Source organism: Nothobranchius furzeri, chromosome 13 (genome assembly GCF_043380555.1).
Source record: "Nothobranchius furzeri strain GRZ-AD chromosome 13, NfurGRZ-RIMD1, whole genome shotgun sequence".
NCBI classification, from domain to species: domain Eukaryota; kingdom Metazoa; phylum Chordata; class Actinopteri; order Cyprinodontiformes; family Nothobranchiidae; genus Nothobranchius; species Nothobranchius furzeri.
Genome location: NC_091753.1, coordinates 39,093,240 through 39,114,319, shown reverse-complemented (window position 1 = coordinate 39,114,319; position 21,080 = coordinate 39,093,240). Strand labels below are relative to the sequence as shown.

Sequence of the window (21,080 nt, the reverse complement as noted above, 5' to 3'; positions counted from 1 at the left end):
ACCGTGGCTTGACTTTAGGTTCCTTCACCTCAGCTGCACCGAAACGTAGAATTCAGAGCGCGGGTCCAGATTCAAAAACGATGCTGGATCGAAAACTGCTCCAAATTAGTTTTAACTCTTATTGTGAAAACTTTAATGGAACAAACCGACTTCAAGTTTGACGTAGAAGTTTGTATGCTTTTAAGTTCTACCATAACTTTTGCGAGCTATAATGACTTGAAAACATTGACGACGGAGTTGCTAGGCGAGATGAAAAAGCCCCGCAGGGATTTGTGCTTAAGGCGTCTTTTGTTCTTTTCTCTGCAAGCACGAGGTTTGAACTCTGGCCTTTTGTAACCTTTCTTGGTCATGCCCACATGTATTTCACTCATTAACCACTGGATGGCACTATGGCTCTTTTAAATAACTCAATCCTTCCAAACAGTGAAAAGTTCATATCACAATTTACCAAAGTTATCCAGATGAGGCATCAAAAGTATTACTTTAAACAGAAAAGAACTACATTCATGCCTTAAAACCAGACAGTTTTACCGTTAGCATGAATTTTAACTGGAGAAACAAAAAAAAGGCAGATGTTTAACATGAAAGAGGAACACAAACAAGCATTTAGGTTTTTAACTGATAAGAGTTTAAACGTTTACTTTGAACACCTCAGTTTTTTTTAATGGTAAACAACCTAAAACACCTTCTTTGATTGTAGATGAACAGAAATACAAGGTTTTATAAGGACTCAAGTCTGGAAGCTTCCAGAATAGAAACCTCAGAGAAGTTTTACGACCATCTTGGGTAAGGGTCAGTCTTGACGGGTGGATGTAAAACAGACCAGTTTCTGATATCATCCTGCTTCTCCGATTGGTAAAGAAGGAACCCCCAGCCAAATTGGTGCAATTTACGACCCTGGGAGAGAATCGTAGGAGTTAACCAGATGTGCTGAAAAGGGATCTTGGAATATATGATTGCAGGCCAGTTTCAAGTTTCCCTTTTTGCTGCTAAGTGTGAGAGAAAGAAAAGCTTTGTGTGAAAATGGTTATGTCCTTCTTCGTGTGAATCCAACTAAAGTTAATCTGAGAATATGAAATGTGGATATCTGCTACATATTGCCCCGTGTTGGAGATATTTCCAGATGAAAGATGGAGAACATTACCCTGTGCATGTGCTCTGGTTCTGCTGCCGCCGGTGACCGATGCCATCCAAGCACCTCTCCACATCTTCAGCTCTCTGTCCACCTTATTTGCGCTGACAGCAAGCTGCTCTGAGCACAGTGGCCAGTACAATGCTCAGATGTTTTGATGAGAATCTTTTCTTGATTGCTTTAGATACCTCTGTGATGTGCTAAAATGTCAGCGCATCTGCAGCCTTAAGGTTCTTCATCAAAATAAACGGTGAAATATGGGAAATATCCCGTCAATGCGAACCCTGTCATTGAACTGTTTTGCTTTCTTTTGAAGATCGTTGCAAAGAGGAACAAACTTGTTTAATACCAGAGCCATCTGCACTGCACTGTTATCTCCATCACTGTAAATGAGGGGAAAACAATCCAATTGATCAGATCCTTTTCTTACTTTTTCAATAATGTTTAATGGAAACTTTCGTTCAGTACAAAGTTTAATTACAATAATCCAATGAGACGGAGCCCGGATTTATATTCTGAATAGTTTAAACATGTTTAAAGGGAGACGTGTAACGCGTCAAAAAGTGGCACCTGCTGAGACCCTGTAGGCCCAGCCACAATGCCACGGCTGCTGTGGCTCCCAGTGTTTTCTTTACTGTGGGAAACGGGTAATTTTGGCTCTCTGATTGGAAAAGGTTGCCGATCCCTGTGCATGTGCAACATTTGAGAAAGAAATATTTTATAAACATTACAGACAAATACATTTAGCCACTGTAGACTGTGGACTGATAAAGATTCACACCAATGTACTTTTCCTGCACTTTAGTTGGATTTATGGAAAAATGACATCACTGCAACATGATTGGATGAATGCAATGTTGGTCCTCAGACAGAACATTTCTTTGGTTGTCATTTATTTTCAAATGCATTTATTCTGATCTTCCATCTTGTTGAAAATTTTTTACTACCGATAATTTCTCTGTAGAACACTTATATTAATGACCAGCTTTTTTTTGTAAATCCCTTTGTTTAAAAGAACAGTCATAATTCAATCTTATGACTTGATTAAACAACTTATCTTTTTAAAATTTTAGTTTTGCACTGTAATTCTGGATAGGATAACTAAAAACCATAACTTTAATATTCACAGGAGAACCACCATGACCAGAATGTTTATTAGAGTTTCTTTTTTTTTTTCTAATTGTAATGTGTCCATCTGCTCTGCAGCCTAAAACTCCTGTTTTTATGAGCATGCTGTGTCTGAAGCTGTTTGACTAAATGTCCAACGCTGTTTAAGGACATGAGCCTCGTCCAGTGGTAGGCTACTTTAGCTCGAGACTGAATCAAAAGCAGGGTTCAGTGTTCAAAGCTGTTCAAAACAACAACATTGGTAGAAAATAGAAATTAAGAACAAAAAGATGTTCCTTTATTTAAGTTTATTATATCAGAGATTGTTGAACAACAAATAGCATGATTCACTAAAGCAGCAATAAAATTGGAGTTTTGTGTTTTTTATGTTGTAATACATGTTCACACAGGAAGACATTATAGGGAAAGTGTTTTAAATATAAATATACAAGGGTCTGTGTGGATTGTTGTTTCAGATACAAGATGCAAAGAAAGAAAAAAACAGGAAGCAACATCTTAGGTGTGTTCTTGCTGTGTCTTTTGTAAATCCATGCTTTCGTTCTTTTTTAAACACAGAAACAGTTTTGTTTACCTGTTTGTAGCTACGGTTTCGCCGACAGCTGCCGGCATCTTCAGGCTGACGCTGATGGTGGCGCGTCACTTCCTTCTCCGTTTATCTGCGGGCAGCAGAGGACGTCCTAAGATGTTCAAAGAGAAATACGGACAACAAGGAACGAAGGACTTCCGCCGTTTGGAACGATTACACCAGAAACGCGCACGTCTAAGAAACCACCTTCGCTTCTGTTTAAGATGCCGGGACAAAAACATCACACCCACAAGCCTACAGCTGAAAACATCAATCCGGACCCAGACAGCACAAAATATAATAGAAAGAGCACAGAGAGCACTGCTCAAGGAGAGGATAAGGAACGTCATAACCAAACAGAGGCGTGTGGAGGACGAACTGGAAAGAGGACACCTGGACTTGAAAAGGAATTACAAACTTGATAAACAAATGGAGGAACTAATTAAACGACACATGATGGAAAAACAGGAACAAGAGTTCATAAAAGTGAAAGAAAGACACATAAAGAAGTTAAACAGACTCATAAACAAGAAAAAGAGGGGAGAAATACAAGGCAACTCCACACCAAACTCATGGGTATGTAACATTTCACAATACAAACTAACAGAAGCAGAAGAGAGCATATTAAAGAAAGGTTTAAACTTTGCAGTCACACCAAAAGAAATACCATATGATGAATTTATTGTAGCAACAGAACTAGCATGTCAACAGATCACAGATGAGGGAAAGAAAGCAGAACTCAGAAATAACGTAGTTGGGATATTAAAAAACAGCCAAATTCAACACAGCAATATTACAAAAGAAGAACAATCAGCCATGACAGCTTTATCCAAAAATGAACAGATAATTATTCTACCGGCAGATAAAGGAAGAACCACAGTAGTTATGGACAGAGAAAAATATAAACAACAGATGAAACAGATGCTAGAAGACAAAAATACATATGAAATACTTAAAAAAGATCCAACAGAAAACATTAAGAAAAACATGAAAAAATTACTGAAGCCACTGCACGAAAAAGGCAAAATAACAGAAAAAATGTACAAACACTGGATTCCCACAGCAAACATAACACCAAGAATATATGGAACACCAAAAATACATAAACAAAACACCCCACTTAGACCAATAGTTGACAGCATAGGTACACCAACATACAACATGGCAAAAGATATCAGCAGAATCATCAGCCCGTTATTAGGAAATACAGACCAACACTGCAAAAATAGTATAGAATTGGCAAAAGAACTAAAGGAAATTACAATAGAAGACAACGACATACTCATCTCACATGACGTCACATCTCTGTTCACAAAAACGCCAACCCAAAAAACCATAGACATAGTAGTTAACAGAATCAGACAAGACAAAACTTTACATAAAAGGACAAACCTCACAGCAGATGACATAGCACAACTGATAGGACTGGTAGCTAACTCCACTTACTTCACATACGACAACACAATATACAAACAACTGGAAGGCTTCGCCATGGGTAACCCGTTATCAGCCACCCTGTGCGAGTTTTTCATGGAAGACCTGGAACAAAAAGCCATAGCCACCGCCCCCCCCAAACTGCAAAATAAAACTATGGAAACGCTACGTGGACGACATACTGGAAATCATACCAAAAGGTCAAACAGAAACACTAACACAACACTTAAACAATATTGACGACACGGGCAACATAAAATTCACTTATGAGTTAGAAACAGAAGGCAGCATAGCATTCATGGACATGAAAATCACCAGGCAGACCGACGGGACCCTAAACATAAACACATACAGGAAACCAACACACACAGACCAATATTTATTATGGACATCAGAACACCCCACCATACACAAAATGTCAGTAATCAGAACATTATATCACCGAGCAAACATAATAACAGAAGAGAGAGACCGTAAACAAGAGGACAAACACATACAACATGCTTTAAAGACCTGCAGATACCCGACATGGGCAATAAACAAAGGAAAACAACAAACAAAAACAGAAAGCAAAGAACAACCCAAAAAAAGAACCAGAAACCCAGAAAGACATGAACCAAAACCAGTGATAACCCCACCATACATCAGAGGCATAACGGAAAAAATAAGAGCAACAATGAAAAAACACAACATAAACACACCAACAAAGCCATACACAACAGTTAGAAACAGATTAGTACACCCAAAAGACAAAATATCAGCTGGACAAAAATGTGGAGTCATCTACGAAATCCCATGCAAAATATGCAATAAAACATACATAGGAGAAACCGGACGCCAACTCAATACACGGACAATAGAACACAGAAAGGAGTGCGAGAAAGAGGCAAATCGTAAACACACAAGAGCAGCAAAAGAAGAAGCAGAAAGTACAATAAAAAAGTCAGCCGTAACAGAACATTGCTTAAGAGAAAACCATATAATGGACTGGGACAACACACGGATCATAACCACTGAACAACAAAAATACAAAAGATGGATCAAGGAAGCAATAGAGATAAGGAGACGTGGATGTGGGACCATGAACAGGGACGACGGAGTTTACACGCTGGACCACGCATGGGACTGCATCGTCGGAGAGGGGAGAGCGGGCAGTAGAGGGCGACAACGTCCTCTGCTGCCCGCAGATAAACGGAGAAGGAAGTGACGCGCCACCATCAGCGTCAGCCTGAAGAAGCCGGCAGCTGTCGGCGAAACCGTAGCTACAAACAGGTAAACAAAACAGTTTCTGTGTTTAAAAAAGAACGAAGCAGGGAAGCAACAAATACTACAGTGTAGTACATACAAGAGCTTGTACCCTGTTTTTTTAAAACTATTCAGTCACTTTCTAATTCGAAAGCATGCTTTAGTTTCATCTTGCCTTCTGAATGCTGTGCTCTCCTACTATGTCCCAAGGTTAAAAAACATCCTGTGGTGTTTAAAAAGCCGATGGTGTGTTTTATAACTGCTCTTTATTTACCAGTTCAGCAAGTTCACTCAGACTGGTTTTAATTCAAAGTTGTTTTCCACATAGCCTAGCTTTGTACATAAATGGTTCATGGGCTGTATTTCTACAGCCTGTTCTAGGATTCAGCAACCCCCCAAGGCGCTTTACAACACCATAGTCATTCACGTATTCACCCACTGGCAGTGATGCGGGTGCTTGATGTGTTCATCTGGTTACTGAAAGACAAAATGAATGGTTCTCTAGTACTCTGCTCTCATTGTTTACTTTGAAGAGCCGTCACAGGCGGCATTTGAGTTGACAAGCAGAACCATAATTGCCACATCATACTGACTCTGACAATTTTTCTACAAAGTATACTTTTTTCCCATCTATTATATGATTTGAAATCCATATTTTTCTTCAGCTAGTGTTGTGTTTGTTGGTTTGTCAATTTCAGAGGAAAACCAGAAAATTGGGATTTATGATTAGATTAGATAATCTTTAAAATTTACAGTACAACAATACACTTTTACCAAACCATTTCTGGTGAAACTCACTAGATGTCAATCACCTTCATAATCATAAGATCAAGATCACCTCTCCTCTTCAGGTTCAATCCACGTCCAGAAACATCAATACTGGTTTTTGATCACACATTTCTTACACCTGAAACAACTTCAATCATTCCAAGGTAATGTTTGGTTTCTGACTCTGGTATAAAGTTTGAAGTATGGGCATGAGGATTTGCAAACTTATTTTTGGCTTATAATAAACTGAAAGCCCTGCAAATCTTCCTGGAATCTGCAGAAATAGTTCACATGGCCGCTGATCCCACCCATCGCAAACATGAGCCAATGAACCATGAGATTTTTTTTTTTTTTTTCCAATTACCAGTCAAGATTTAGCCAAAAGCTGTGAAGGGAAAATCCGGCCGACACCTAATGAGTCATAATTCAGCTTGATTTGAATAATCTCTGCAGCTCTATTAAACCAAAGTGTTCTGAAGCTCATTAATTTCCAACAGGGAGCAGATATCCGCAAATTTAGTAGCTTTAAATGCTCTCATCCGGTTATGATCGTACAATAGTTCTCTCAAGTCCCATACATGTATTGTGGTCCAGCTCTTTGACAACCAACATTTGAAAAAAAAAACAACATTTTAATCAGCAAACGAAAGCTAAAAACCAGAAAGAAGTTCATTCATTCATCAATTAGCTTTTCACTGAAGGAGGATGAAAATTACCTGATAAATAAATACATTGAAAATTATTTATTTAGACATTTAATGGGGGGAACTGGTCAGATCTTGAACATTATGTTAGATATTTAAAAGAGCAGAGGATACTTATTTGAGACCCCCCCAAACCACCACCACCACCACCACACACACACACACACACACACACACACACACACACACACACACACACAAAAAAAAGAGTGGTAGGGTGCTGCATATTTATAGGTTCTGCTGTAGTGATAACAAAGCTCTGCCCCTGCTGAATGCTTTGCTCAATAAAAATAACAAAATAATAATAACAAAAATCAGTTTGTGACTGTTTTATGTAACGTCCAAAAGGGTAAATTTTCTCCTATATATTGATCAACATAATAACCTTTCACCTACAGAAATAAATCCACTTTCTCTGTGACCTTCTAAATCCAGAAGGTTCTGCTCAGCGCGTGTTAACATTCCATGAAGACAAAACATTCAAACAAACATTCTCACCCAAGGTTCTTGTGTGAATGCCAAACGTCAACATTCTTCACTCTGAATAAGTGAAGACTCCATGATTTTACAATTCATAAGCTTGCAATAACCATATGTGATGAATGAAAAAGACGTGAGCACCACCTCACCCCTGCCACGTGGACCTCAAGGGATAAACCATCCATCCTGCTCAATGGTCAACTTTCCTCACGGGGTCACCCATTAGGACAGTGGGAGGGTTAAATTAAATGTTTGAATAATCTTTGCTGAAATCAATGAATTTGAAATGGATATTGTTCTTACACTGATCAGTTTATATCACAAATCAGTATGTGTTTGATTTAACAAGTTATTTATTGCTTACACTCATACACATTACAATAAGATACATATTAATGTTAAGATTTTTGTATCTGAAGGAAGGCGTGGCTTTTGGACGTTACATTTACTTGAGTGAAACATGTTCATGGGAACAAGTGTGACACATCACAATTTAAGAGGCTTTTACAGGTTTCTTTGATCAAAATAAACATGCTGACCTTACCCTTGAAGCATGTCAAGCCAAACTTCTAAAGCCATCCCAGACGGGATCAGAAGTGGCCAAGACACACTGGGCCTCCTCACAGACTACTGGGACATTTGGGGCCTTGGAGGAAGAGAGGATAAGACTTCCAAAAGAGGGCAAACAAATGTGGGTGAGTCCCATTGCTCAACAGCTTGAAAACCTCTACTGGAAACTTGCCGTCGACTCCTCACCCCCCAGGCCTGGTGGAGGTTGTCAGTAGTGACTCCCAAGTCAGTCGGGATAGCTCCTGGAATCCAAGTCAACTGTTACAAGGATAAAGTTGGACATCAGCAAATGCATCTACCTAGTAATTCCAGGAAAAACACCTCAGTAGTATTGGAATTGGGTTTTACTCATTCATTTCTTCCAGAAGAGCTCTTGAATGACTGGATCATTTATCTGTCACTACACTCATTAACAGTTTAACTAAGTGAGGGAGAAGACTGACCACGCAACCCAGATTTAATAAATCCACACAGTAATTACCCTGAAGCTCCTGCCAATCATTCATTAATTCAAAAAAGAGCACTAATTAAAGTTTCCTGTTTTATTACACTACAGGAGTTTAGCGTAAGAGTGCTGATCTGCTCCAGGGGTGACATTTGTATCCTAACAGCCATCTTGAATTTTTCTACAAGAGAAGTGAAAATCTACTGTATGTAGTAGACTGGACAGCATGAAGGGCAGGGTGAACTTTTTACAGCTTCCTTTCATGAAGAAAATATGATCAAAACAGAAATTCATTCAAATAATGGCTTTAGTTAAATCAAGCTGCAGTAAAACGTATCAAATCCTAAAGGGTTGTGCAAAGACTTTCTTAGTATTTAAACAGGTTTGCATAAATCAAAGCTGACGCTTCTGTTCTATTCTTAATCCCACCTGGTTCTGCTGATAGTTCCATATTTATATTTCCCATAAGAAGCAGCTTTCACTTGAGCATCAATTAAAGGTTGTGTGTCATCAAAGAGGTTTTAATAACAGATATTTAGCTGTAAAAATCAACGAGCTCTGATTATGTTTTTGTGCTGTTAACCTGAATATGTACAGATTTAGCAATTAATCTAATTATGACCAGTAAGGTGTGATTTTCCATACAAATATGAAATATCAATCTGATTGATCTTTGAATGTTTAATCAGAATATTCTAGTGTTCTTTACTTCTTTAGGGACCATAAACACACTTTGTATTAATTCAGACAGAGTCAGTATATAGTTTGTAAAATTAATTTAATTCTACTTTCCAAAATAATAATTTATACATGACAAGATATGAATAATGAGATGTAACGTGGTGGATGTGACGTGTTGTGATGGAAGCTAGATGTTATAGCAACCGATCTTTGTATTTGAGAGACATTGTGAAATCTGGTTGAAAAGAATTTGTTGTTTGGTTCTAAACTAGAGTTGTTTATTAAAAACAGCATCAGATGTGATCTGTCGTGTCAAGTCTAAGCACTCTTCGTGGATAGGTTCTCGTTCGATCCGGGGAGTCATGCGGGTCACTGCCGATGGAGTGAATTCTGATATCAGGAACCCGTAGATAGTTCTGATAAGACCCTTCCAGTCTGAGATCCCTCGAGGTGAAGGCAGGAAGCTGGAATGCTTATTTGTGTCTAAGGTTGATGTGTCACGCCCTGTCCTGTCTTCTCTTAGGTTTTCGTCAGTGTCTCCATTAATTGCTCCCACCTGCCTCTTGTTTCCCAATCACCATAGCTCCCTCTCCTCGTGTATTTAAACCACTTCTGTTCTGTGTTCCATGTCGTGTCATTGTTTCAGTGTCCAGCGTGTGTTTCTAATAAACCGATGTTAGAAGTCCTCACCTGTCTGCCTGTTTTCCTCCCCGCGTGTGGATCCTTGCCCCACCTGAGCTCACCTCGCCACACGCACGTGACAGAATGACACGACCCCCTGAAGGGTCCAGCGGAGAGATCCTCCCATGGAAGTATCTATTCCAGTTCCTCTCCGCCGACTATCGACCGGCTTCTCCTTCCCCAGCTCCAGCTCCGCCTCGCCGCAGACGGCATCCCCGATCTTCTGTCTCGGCGTTCCTCGCCGCCCTTCCGGAACCGGACGGGAGGTTGGATGGAGAGACGCTCCGGGATCGCTCCAGCTTCGAGGGCACGAGGCTGGCTTTCTGCTCCCCCGGGGTCGGTCCACGGCGTGGGGAGAGACGCCGGAATCCACCGCAGCCCTACGCTTCAGGACGGAGCTGCGAGCCCGCCGCTGGCCGTGCTCGGCGAGCCAGTTCGGACACGCCCCCGGTCAGACCAGCGGTCCCATCTCCGGCCGAATCGGCGTCTGCAGGAGGAGGAGCTGCGCTCGCAGCCCTGTGGGCGGAGCATGCCAGTCTACAGGTTGAGACAGCCCAGGTTCGTCAGACCATCGAACTCCAAGTCCTCCAGCTGGATGATCTGCTCGCTGAACTCCGCGGGCTCCAGCTGGACGATCTGCTCGCTGAGCTCCAGCTGGACCACCTGCTCGCTGAGCTCCAGCTGGATGAACTGTTCGCGGCTCCGGCTGGACGCAGCTGCTTGGACCCGTCCCCGGTTGGACCAGCTGTCCCGCCTCCAGTCCACCCGGCTCCTCTGTCATCTGTGGGAGGTGGAGCCACACCCACAATCCAGCCATCTGAACTGGCCAGTCAACGGGCTGAGCTGGTCCGGCTTAAACAGAGCGCCCATTCTAATCAGCTCCGACTGGACGCTCTGCGCTCCCTGTCTTCAGCATTAGCACTGCTCGTTCACTCAAGGCCTGTTCCGGGGGGGGGGGGGGGGGGGGTTGTCCAGAAGCAGACGGTTCAGGCCCGGAAGCAGACGGTTCAGGCCCGGAAGTAGACGGTGCAGGCCCAGAAGCAGACGGTGCAGGCCCAGAAGCAGACGGTGCAGGCCCAGAAGCAGACGACGCGGGCCCAGAAGCAGACGGTACCAGCCCAGAAGCAGATGGGTCCGATGCAGGCCCAGAAGCAGACGTTACCAGCCCAGAAGTCGGCGGTTCGGAGACCGGCGGTCCAGAAGCCGGAGAACCAGAAGCCGATGGAAGGCGACGGCCCCGGGCCAGAAGCCGACGCCCCCGGACCACGGGTCGACGCCTCCCAAGTCGGCTCGTCTGATGTCGCCGCCTCCCAAGTCGGCTCGTCTGATGTCGCCACCTCCCAAGTCGGCTCGTCTGATGTTGCCGCCTCCCAAGTCGGCTCGTCTGATGTTGCCGCCTCCCAAGTCAGCTTGTCTGACGACGTCACCTCCCAAGTCTGCTCGTCTGACGACGCCTCCTTTGAAGTCGTCTCCCAGGTCGACGTGTCCAAAGTCATCTCCCAGGTCGACGTGTCCGAAGTCGTCTCCCAGGTCGACGTGTCCGAAGTCGTCTCCCAGGTCGACGCCTCCAATCCAAGGGTCGACGCCTCCAATCCAAGGGTCGACACATCCAATCCAAGGGTCGACTCCTCCAATCCAAGGGTCGACGCCTCCAATCCAAGGGTCGACGCCTCCAATCCAGGGGTCGACGCCTCCAATCCAAGGGTCGACGCCTCCTCTGAAGTCGGCTCGTCTGATGACGGCGTCGCCCCTGAAGTCGGCTCGTCTGATGATGTCGTCACCCCTGAAGTCTGCTCGTCTGATGACGTCGCCTCCTCTGAAGCCGGCTCGTCTGATGACGTCGCCTCCCCTGAAGTCGGCTCGTCTGATGACATCGCCTCCCCTGAAGTCGGCTCGTCCGATGACGTCGCCTCCTCTGAAGTCGGCTCGTCCGATGACCTCGCCTCTGGTCTGACGTCTCCTCCGTCTCCGGTTCCAATGGTGATTCTGAAGGTCACTCCGGTCCAGCCTGCAGGAACTTTGTCACCGGTCCAGCCTGTGTCCCCGGCCCAGCCTGCAGGGCTCCTCTACCGCAGGCGCCGCCCTCCCAGGGCCCGTCGCCTCCTCTTCTGCCGCAGGCACTGGCCTCCAGGGGACCGTCGCCTCCTCTTCTGCCCCAGGCGCAGGCCCCCAAGGGCCCATCCTCGTCTCCTCATCTGCCGCAGGCGCCGGCCTCCAAGGGACCGTCGCCTCCTCATCTGCCCCAGGCGCAGGCCCCCAAGGGTCCGTCGCCTCCTGTTACACAGTTACTTTGGTTTAAAGACATGTTGCTTCTCAACACCTCCTCATCTGCCGCAGGCGCAGGCCTCCTGACTCTGCTGATCCCTGCCGCCTCTCCTGTGGTCCCTCGGTTCCTCTGGGCCCTCCCTCCGGGTCCCCCTCCTCCCACCCTGCTCCTTGTTCCTGTGGGCGTCTGGGATCCGCCCTTTGAGGGGGAGGGGGGGGGGGGTACTGTCACGCCCTGTCCTGCTTCTCTTAGGTTTTAGTCTGTTTCTCCGTTAATTGCTCCCACCTGCCTCTTGTTTCCCAATCACCATAGCTCCCTCTCCTCGTGTATTTAAACCCCTTCTGTTCTGTGTTCCATGTCGTGTCATTGTTTCAGTGTCCAGCGTGTGTTTCTAATAAACCGATGTTAGAAGTCCTCACCTGTCTGCCTGTTTTCCTCCCCGCGTGTGGATCCTTGCCCCACCTGAGCTCACCTCGCCACACGCATGTGACATGATGTTTGCTTGGCTCTTAGAAGAGCTGGTCGTCTGGTATCAGCCGCAGCATTGCAGACAGGAGGTTAAAGGAGAAGATGGTTTCAAAAATGCTTCTTTCCTGAATTGGCCGGTTCGAGGGTCAGTGGGAAACTGAATTACTTGGGAAGTAAGTCTTGTTTTATTAAACTACCTTGTTATGATTTCTGGCCAAGTTTGGCCAATCAGAATTTGACATGTTTCTGAGTGTTTACCAACATCCCTCAGAAAGCCATGCCTTCCTTCAGATACAAAATTCTTAACATTGTGAATAAGAATCTTTAACTTTATGTGAGGTGTATGAGTGTAAACAATGATTAACTTGTTAAATCAAACACATACTGATTTGTGATACAAAGGGATAATTGTAAGAACAATATTCATTTCAAATTCATTGATTTAAGCACAGATTATTCAAACATTTGATTTAAACATCTTGTTCATTCATCACATGTGATTATTATAAGCTTATGAGTTGTAAAAGTCATGGAGTCTTCACTTATTCAGAGTGAATAATGTTTACATCTGGCATTCATGCAGAGAGTGTAGGACCTTGGGAGAGAATGTTTGTCTGGATGTTTAGTTTTTTGTATGTAAACACGCGCTGAGCAGAACTTTCCGGATTTAGAAGGCCAAATAGAAAGTGGATTTATTTCTGTAGATGATATGTTGTTATGTTGGTTAATATATAGGTAAAAATTGACCCTTTTGGTACGTTACAACTGAAGTGAAATATGAATATTCAGTTGTTTTAATGGAGCATTGATAGTAAACCACTAAAAAGCAAGAAGCTGCTCAATTTCAGAGAAGAAACATCTAATAAGTCTTTCATTACTCAACTCTAAACAGCCGTGTCTCCCTTGAAAGTCCTTCTCTTTTTTACATTTGACTCACAGTCACTTTAAAACTTCTTCAGCTGCAGTAATTATGTGCTTCCTAGAAGCTGTTTGGCAACATGAATCTTTCATATTCATGTAGAAAAGAAACGATGATGGTTATTTTATTTGTGACACAGAACCAATAGCAGATAATGTGTAAATACAAATAACATATATGCTTTGATGTGCACCGTTAACAACAGAAAAACACACATTTACATAATAATGATGACTGATGCACATATTTCATTGTTAATGCAGAACAAAACCCAAACCATCCTCCATGTTTCCTCTTCCTGACTCAGCTTTGATCTTGTTGTTCGGCCACAGCTTCTGGTGAGATCACACATCACTATCTATCTCACTCTGCTTCTGTACAGCTGTGACAGCCGGACTCTAAGAGATTACATTCAAAATGCTAAAACAGCTGATTTAAACCCCCATGAATGCTTAAACATCAGAGACTTTTGTCTGAAGAGGATTTGATGTGAGATGCAAACAAGCAAACAAGGAGAAATGTCCTTTATGAAAAAGGCAGGATCGTCTTCTCTTCACAAGTTCTTTTATGATCATGCGGGACTGAATAAACACAGACGTGTAGCTTTGATGTGTTTATCAGCTGCTGTTTGAGCTCCACATGAGAGGATAGAGTGTGGACTTCACACCGACTGTCTTCTGACAGCGTGACACAAAAGGAGGACAGAGGAGTGAGAAATGGAAAGGATGGGTTCATGGGAGCAGAAGGTGAAGGAGGTGTGAGGAAATAAAGTGACACGATCTTCTGTTTGAGCAGAAAACTAAGAGACAGAAGCAAACTCAGTGCTAAAGCTTTGATGGAGGAAGAAGGTTAGACATGAAACTGAGAGAAGACTCCAACTGCTATGTGGCCCAGGGCTGCTGAGGTTGTCATGGTTACAGGATGAACACTGAAAACTTACCTTAGAGTGAAAACTGATCAGAAACAATAAACATGAATGTCAGCTCCACTTTAATCTCTATCTGCTCTCTTTAAGAAACAACTGAGTCTTAGTAACAAAGAGAGCAGACGGGTAGGTGGCATTTACTTTCTGTTCTAAAGACTTCATGACATTGTAACGGAATTGAAGTGATGTAACTATCTAAAGTTGTATTTTAATACACTGTAGGTAGTTCACTTTTTATAAACAGAAGAATAGGCTGTTTTTATCATCAGGGAGTTTAATTAAACACTCTGTATTGACTTTGAGACAAGAAAAGAGAGAGAGATGGGATCGTTTGAGAATCTTTAATTTCTGAATTATGAATTCTAAACAATCTACCAGGACTACTCTGTGATGGATGAGAATGGATTCGGATGTTGTGTTGGTGCGTGTGTGTGTGTGTGTGTGTGTGTGTCTGGTTCAGATTCTCTAGGCTGACGTCAATGAATCTGGTCGTCTTTGTTATGACTAGATATCACGAGGCTTATAAAGTGATGACATGAGCCGCTATTTTGCCGTGTACGTACCCAGTGGGGGTCTCCCAGGTAGATCAGGAAATGCCAGGTCTGGAGACCTCGGATGTACGCTGGAGCTGTCGGTGCAGCGATCACAACGTTTCAAAGCCCGTCTGGAGGGTCGACCCCGGTACCGTTCGTCGGCGTCAGCAGGTGCTCTTATTTTGAAAGGACGTCGTCTGGTTGTTAAACGACGAAAATCTCCCGCTTCACAGTTCTTAGTTTAAAGAAGAAAACACATCTGGCCAGGCTGCGCTTTTCTTTAGGATGACGGTGATTAGAACTGAAGTCAAAATGGAACTGCCTTAAAAATGGCGTTGCCTTGTTTTATATCTCTGAATTGTTGATAAGTTGGAGTAAAGTGGATTGGACACTTGAAGTCAACACCAGATTCTCCTGCGGCAGCCGAAAGCTCTGATTGGTTGGAACAATGTGTCATGCGTTTCTATGGAGATGAGGATCAGTATGTCTGTGCCGTAGTCCTGTTTTCATTAAACATAATTCATGACATATTTATTTCACAGATCATTCACTTGATTATTGTTGATCAACATCTGTTTTGCTTAATAATTTTAATCACAAATAAAGTACTTTGATTAAGTAAAGTTTCTTCTTCTCCTTCGGACTCTTCTCCTGGAATGTAAACAGTCTGAGGAACACCCGACCTTGGTTTTTCTACACGGTGTTATTGTGCAAAGGGGGCAGCTGTGTGGAGTTGAAAACAATGAACTTCATAACCTTACAACATCATGAGACAATAATTACCTCATCAGTGCAGAGGAACATAAAGGTTTCATTCACAGAGACAGAGAGGATTCTCACTAATGTCAGAAAGCTGCTTTAATCTCAGGATGGACTCCACTTCTCTAAAGACCACGTTTACATTTTTATTTAAGGAGAGAATGAACCAATAGATCGAGAGCTGATAGGTAAAGGTGTTGTGTTTTACTTCACATTTTCTTTTAATCCTTCTTAAAGTCTTTTTCACTCAATTTGCATCAAAATCGTTTTTACAGCTCTGCTATTACTCATGCTAATCCACAAACCTGCAGAATTAATGATATTTAAATTTAATTATTGAAGAAAGTGTAATTGAATGTCCTCATCTACATGCAGGAATGCAATGTAACAGGTTTTTCTGAGATGATGTGTGACATGGTGGCGTTGGCGTTCACTATGATGGTGGCCGTCTTGTCATCTTGGAGCTGCTCCAGGTTCAACAAGTCTGTTAATGACACACACACACACACACACACACACACACACACACACACACACACACACACACACACACACACACACACACACACACACACACACACACACACACACACACACACACACCAGAGTTTACATTATTTTTTTCAGTCACTTTTAACAAGAATAAATTTACATTAAATTATTCTGAAGCTCTAAAACACAAATTCACTTCTTCAGGACTTTCTCCATCCCAGGAAACAGACCATTTAGTTCCAGTTAAGTATGACGGGTTTGTTCTAATTAAAGCATCGCTCACTTATTCCAAACAATCCTGGCAGCATTTAAAGAGTCCCTTTATGTTCATATATTAGCAGATCCTGAGAGGTTAGGGGCTAATGTTCCTCATGGGGATCTAATTTTACTTATGAGATGTGCCTCAGTGAGAAAGTTTTAACCTGAATCAGTCTTATGGTCTCGATTCTGTGATAGTGGGGCAGAATGTTTTCTGACCTTGAAATGTGCTTTTCCCATCTGTTTGGTATTCTGGTGCCAAAGCACAAAGTTCAGGGTGCACAGGTGTGATGTGAGTCACAAACAGAGAGAGATTTATTTAAATGATGCTGTGCAAACACACTTTTAATAGAAAATGTCCCCCAGATTTGCACGTAGAAGACATTTTTCACAATAACATCATGTTCTTACATTAAATCAGCAGCTTATTGTTGAAACACAAACTGTTTTTATGAAAGAACATTTTACCAGAACATTTCATTAAATTTATGCAGATATGCCAAAGTGGTCAGACGAGTATTTTATGATTTTAGCAGCATCTAATGGGAGAAACGTCTCACTCCAGTGTCATTAAACACGTCGATCTGCTGCACTAACACTCATTAAATATCTGCCTACGTAACTGTTGCCTGTTGTGCTTTTGTAATGAAAGACCGTCCTTTAGAGCAGGGATCCACATGTTCTGTATGTCTGAGAGTATTACAGGTTTACCGGGACAGGTTGACGTAATTCATCACCATCATGTCTATATTCTGACTCTGGAAAGGAAAGTCACACAGGAAGGACACAACTTTGAGTAAAATAACTTGCATTAGCAGAACTACCACCTTCCATTTCCATTAACACAGTCTGCTGAACTCCAGTCACCAACATCATGTCTAAAAGCTTCTATAATTATGTCTCCATGTCTCTTATGGCTGCTCTGTGTGACTGTATCAGCCTACGTTTGCCTTCATGTATCAGACTTGGTGTGTTGAAGCTTTAAAACTGTGCCGTCCAGCAATGGTCAGTTTTTAGGTACTGCTTGACCATTCAACATCTGGTCAAAATGGAGACACGAGACTGCACTTGTTCCCTTTAAATCGGCCCGCCTTCATCCCATCAGCTGGAGCTCAGAGCCTCTCTGCAGCTCTGAACACGTGAAAACGAATTATCAACAATAATGTTCTTTCCTCAATGTCCAAGCTTTGCTTATCGTCCTACAGGACACTTCATGCCTCTAAATAAGGAACACCCGCAGCTCAGATTAGTTGCTAAATCAAAGAATTATTTCTTAAATTAAATATGAACTTCTAAAACTTATAAGCTCGATAATCATTAAATTAATGTTTGTTTATTGCTACTTATAATACTTATAATATAATGAAATGTTTTCAGTAATCTGTGCTCAATGATTGAAGTTTGAAATGAATGTTATGTTATGATTACATTGATTAATATATGTTTCAGCATGTTGATATGACAAGGTCATCACCATTTGCACTCACACAAGGACAAAGTAAAGTTAAGTTAAACACGTGACACATAAATAGCCCATTACCCCAGATGAGAGCACCCAGATCAAAGAAGGAGTGTTTCTGAATTTGTCTTGGTAATATTCCTCAACTTGTCAACCTCTGGTTGGCTACACAAATCATAACATGAGAACATTAAAACCAGATCACTCTGCTGATTCATCAGTTCTTGAGAAAAGCTCCAGACCAGCCATCTGAAGCAAAACCTCTCTAACCCATCAAAGCTTTTGACACATTGTCAAAATCTTTTTGCACCTGCAAAGCTGAAACAGCAAATGGTTCCTGTAGAACAAGCTGATGTTGTTTAGACTCCTTAAGAGTCCCGGGCGCGCGGTTCCATCCGTCTGTTGTGACCTGGAGACAACTCTAAGACCGGTCTAGTAGTGCCACAGATTCTTCTACGGACCTCGGTAACTGGAAGTCGGAGGACTTTGACATTCCGGATCTATCACAAGGGTCTTCTAGTGAGCATATAGACATGACAGATAGCGTCTGATGTGTTTTGATAATAATCAACTTCATAGCTCAACGCAAACCAAATTCTTTTGCATCCAGAACTCAGATCTCCTAAGCCCCCTTCAGACAGGCCATGAAAAACGGAAATGTTCCGGACTCTGTCCGTAAGACCTTTCTGTCTGAATACAAACATCCAGACAACGTGTTCCGGAATTTATCCGGACGAAGCCCCTAGTAACAGGTCCGGACTTGTTACGGACAGGGTGGCTGCTTCAGACTGGTGAGGTAGATTTCCGGACAAGGGGGAGGGGAGGAGGAGGGGACCGGGGGACGCTGTGTGCATCTAGATAGCCCGCTGCTGTAGTATGCGGCGAACCACGGCAGCTCGCCTCCTACGGTACCGCCTAGACGCGCGACGGAGCGCTTCACACCGCTTCAGTGATTCCTTTAACCATTGAGCTTCATCATCCAGGTCTCTTATGCGTCTTTGTGTGCGCAGAATTATGCTTAAGCGCCTCGTGATTTTTATCTTGAGAGGCGCTATAGAAATGATGTTTTCTTCTTCTTCTTCTTCTTCTTCTTAACATGAGTCAGATTCCCCCCCCCCCCACCCCACCCCCGCCGTCGTCAGACATCTGGAACTTTTCCCTGCTGTGGAACGCAGCCGAAAGGACAAGTTCCGGTACAAAAGTGGTGTGTCTGAAAACACAGTTCCGGTTAAAAACCGGATTGAATTGTCCACAAATGTTCCAGAATGTCTATCTGAAAAGGGCTCTAGATACGGAAGTTCTGACTAACATCGCATTCACAAATAGATTCATTCATCCCATCTGGTTCCATCAATCACAGTAAATATTAGTTAACTTGTCATGATATAATTGTTTGTAAAATAAATTCTTACTTTTATAAACCTGACTCTTTTCTGAATCAAAACAAAGTGTTTACAATCCCTTAATTAAACAAATAATCCTAGAATCTTCTGATTAAACACAGTAAAGACCAAGCAGGTTTATATTCTATATTTAGATAGATTATTACAGCTTATTGGTCATAAGTAGAGGTAATATATGTTGAGCTCTTAAAGCACTCAATTTCCTAAACCCTACAAAACATTACCTCCTGCTGCTGGGCTGCCTCTTTTTTTCTCAGACCTGTCGGTTCAGGTTCCTCCATTGTTTAACTTACAATCCTTTTGATGAGGTTGAAACAGCTTATTCTGCAGAAGCTTTTCTCTCTGTTTCCTGCATCCACTTTCTACTGCATCTTTCAGGCCATCAAACACCATTTTACACTGGTTCTGTGACATTAGATGGTGCACTCTAGCAGACCGGGTTCTCTGCTCACCTAACAACGGTAATAACGAAGAAATAAAGAAACATCTTCTCAACAGTGTCTTTGCTGCTTTAAAATTGGCAAAATGATAGATGCTGGTAAAGAAAGACAAGGCTTTTTAAATTAAAGAATAAAAGCATGGAATTCACAAATACAGGTGTGTGTGTGTGTGTGTGTGTGTGTGTGTGTGTGTGTGTGTGTGTGTGTGTGTGTGTGTGTTAATAAGACCAGAATTTGTCTTGCTTTGTGGATTTACATCCGACACATCTATGAAAGTGACTCAATAGGAGCGATTTCCCATTTACTTTTCACATACTGTCACCAAAAGATACCTGCACACACAGACCACTCACCTCATCCCCAACAAACAGCAAGGCACAGGCTGTAGAACCGATTTAAACAGTGAACAGAACAACAGTAGGACTTCTTTGACCGGTGCAGATGAATTATATATAATCAACCTTGGGTCCCAGATGACATGTTAACCAAGATTCAAAAAGGCATGTTAACCAAGATCCAAAAGCCTTTTTGACAGCTGCACATTACGATGAATCATCATGCAGCCTTGAGCAGTAAAATAAGACCTAGTTTTATGACTTTGCAACCAGTACGGTCGTCACTTCAAAGAACTGTAGACAAGGTGACACATCAGGACACTCTGTGCATGCCAGAGCACAGTCCCCTCTCCCATTAACCCAAATAACCAGACCAGGGGGGCATCAGTAACAGCTGGAATCCACCTGGAAAAGCTGGAACGCTTCAGTTCTCGCTCCAAAAGAGATTCATGCATGTCACTCTTGGTTAAATGTGAAAGCTTATTAGATGCACCAATTACCTCATTATGCCTGCAGCATATATGTGTCTGGGAACATGTGAGTGTTAATGCATTGTCATGTGTGTTTACATACATGACCTTTTGTCAGGCATCTATTTCTGGTTCAAAACACAGAAACACACAACATGGGAAGACTCAAAAACGGTAATGTTTATGTTTATGTTTATGTATTTAGCAGACGCTGTTGTCCAAAGCGACTTAAAAGTGAGAAGTAATGTGGGCAAGGATCACTGCACAGCAGCTGCCACTGAACCCACAGGCCTGGCTCACATGACAAGATCTTAAAGTCCCCACAAGTAGCAAAAAAGTCATACAATAGTTTTGATCAAACTGTGTGTTACAACGACACTAATTTCACTCATGGATGTTCCCAGGTTAGGCAGGGAATTCCTTAAAAGCTTTGGAGAAAAGATGTTATCTGGAAATTAACAAACATGGCAGACAAGGATGAGGATGTGGGTTCCTCTCTCTTTGTGCTGCTTATTTATTT

At 42.5% G+C, this 21,080-nt stretch overlaps 1 pseudogene; it reads right to left on the bottom strand.

The window, feature by feature from the left end:
• The window catches only part of LOC107380658 (glutamate receptor ionotropic, kainate 4-like), a 219,097-nt pseudogene extending 199,501 nt beyond the window's left edge, over nucleotides 1-19,596 (bottom strand).
• Between the last annotated feature and the right edge of the window lie 1,484 nt (nucleotides 19,597-21,080).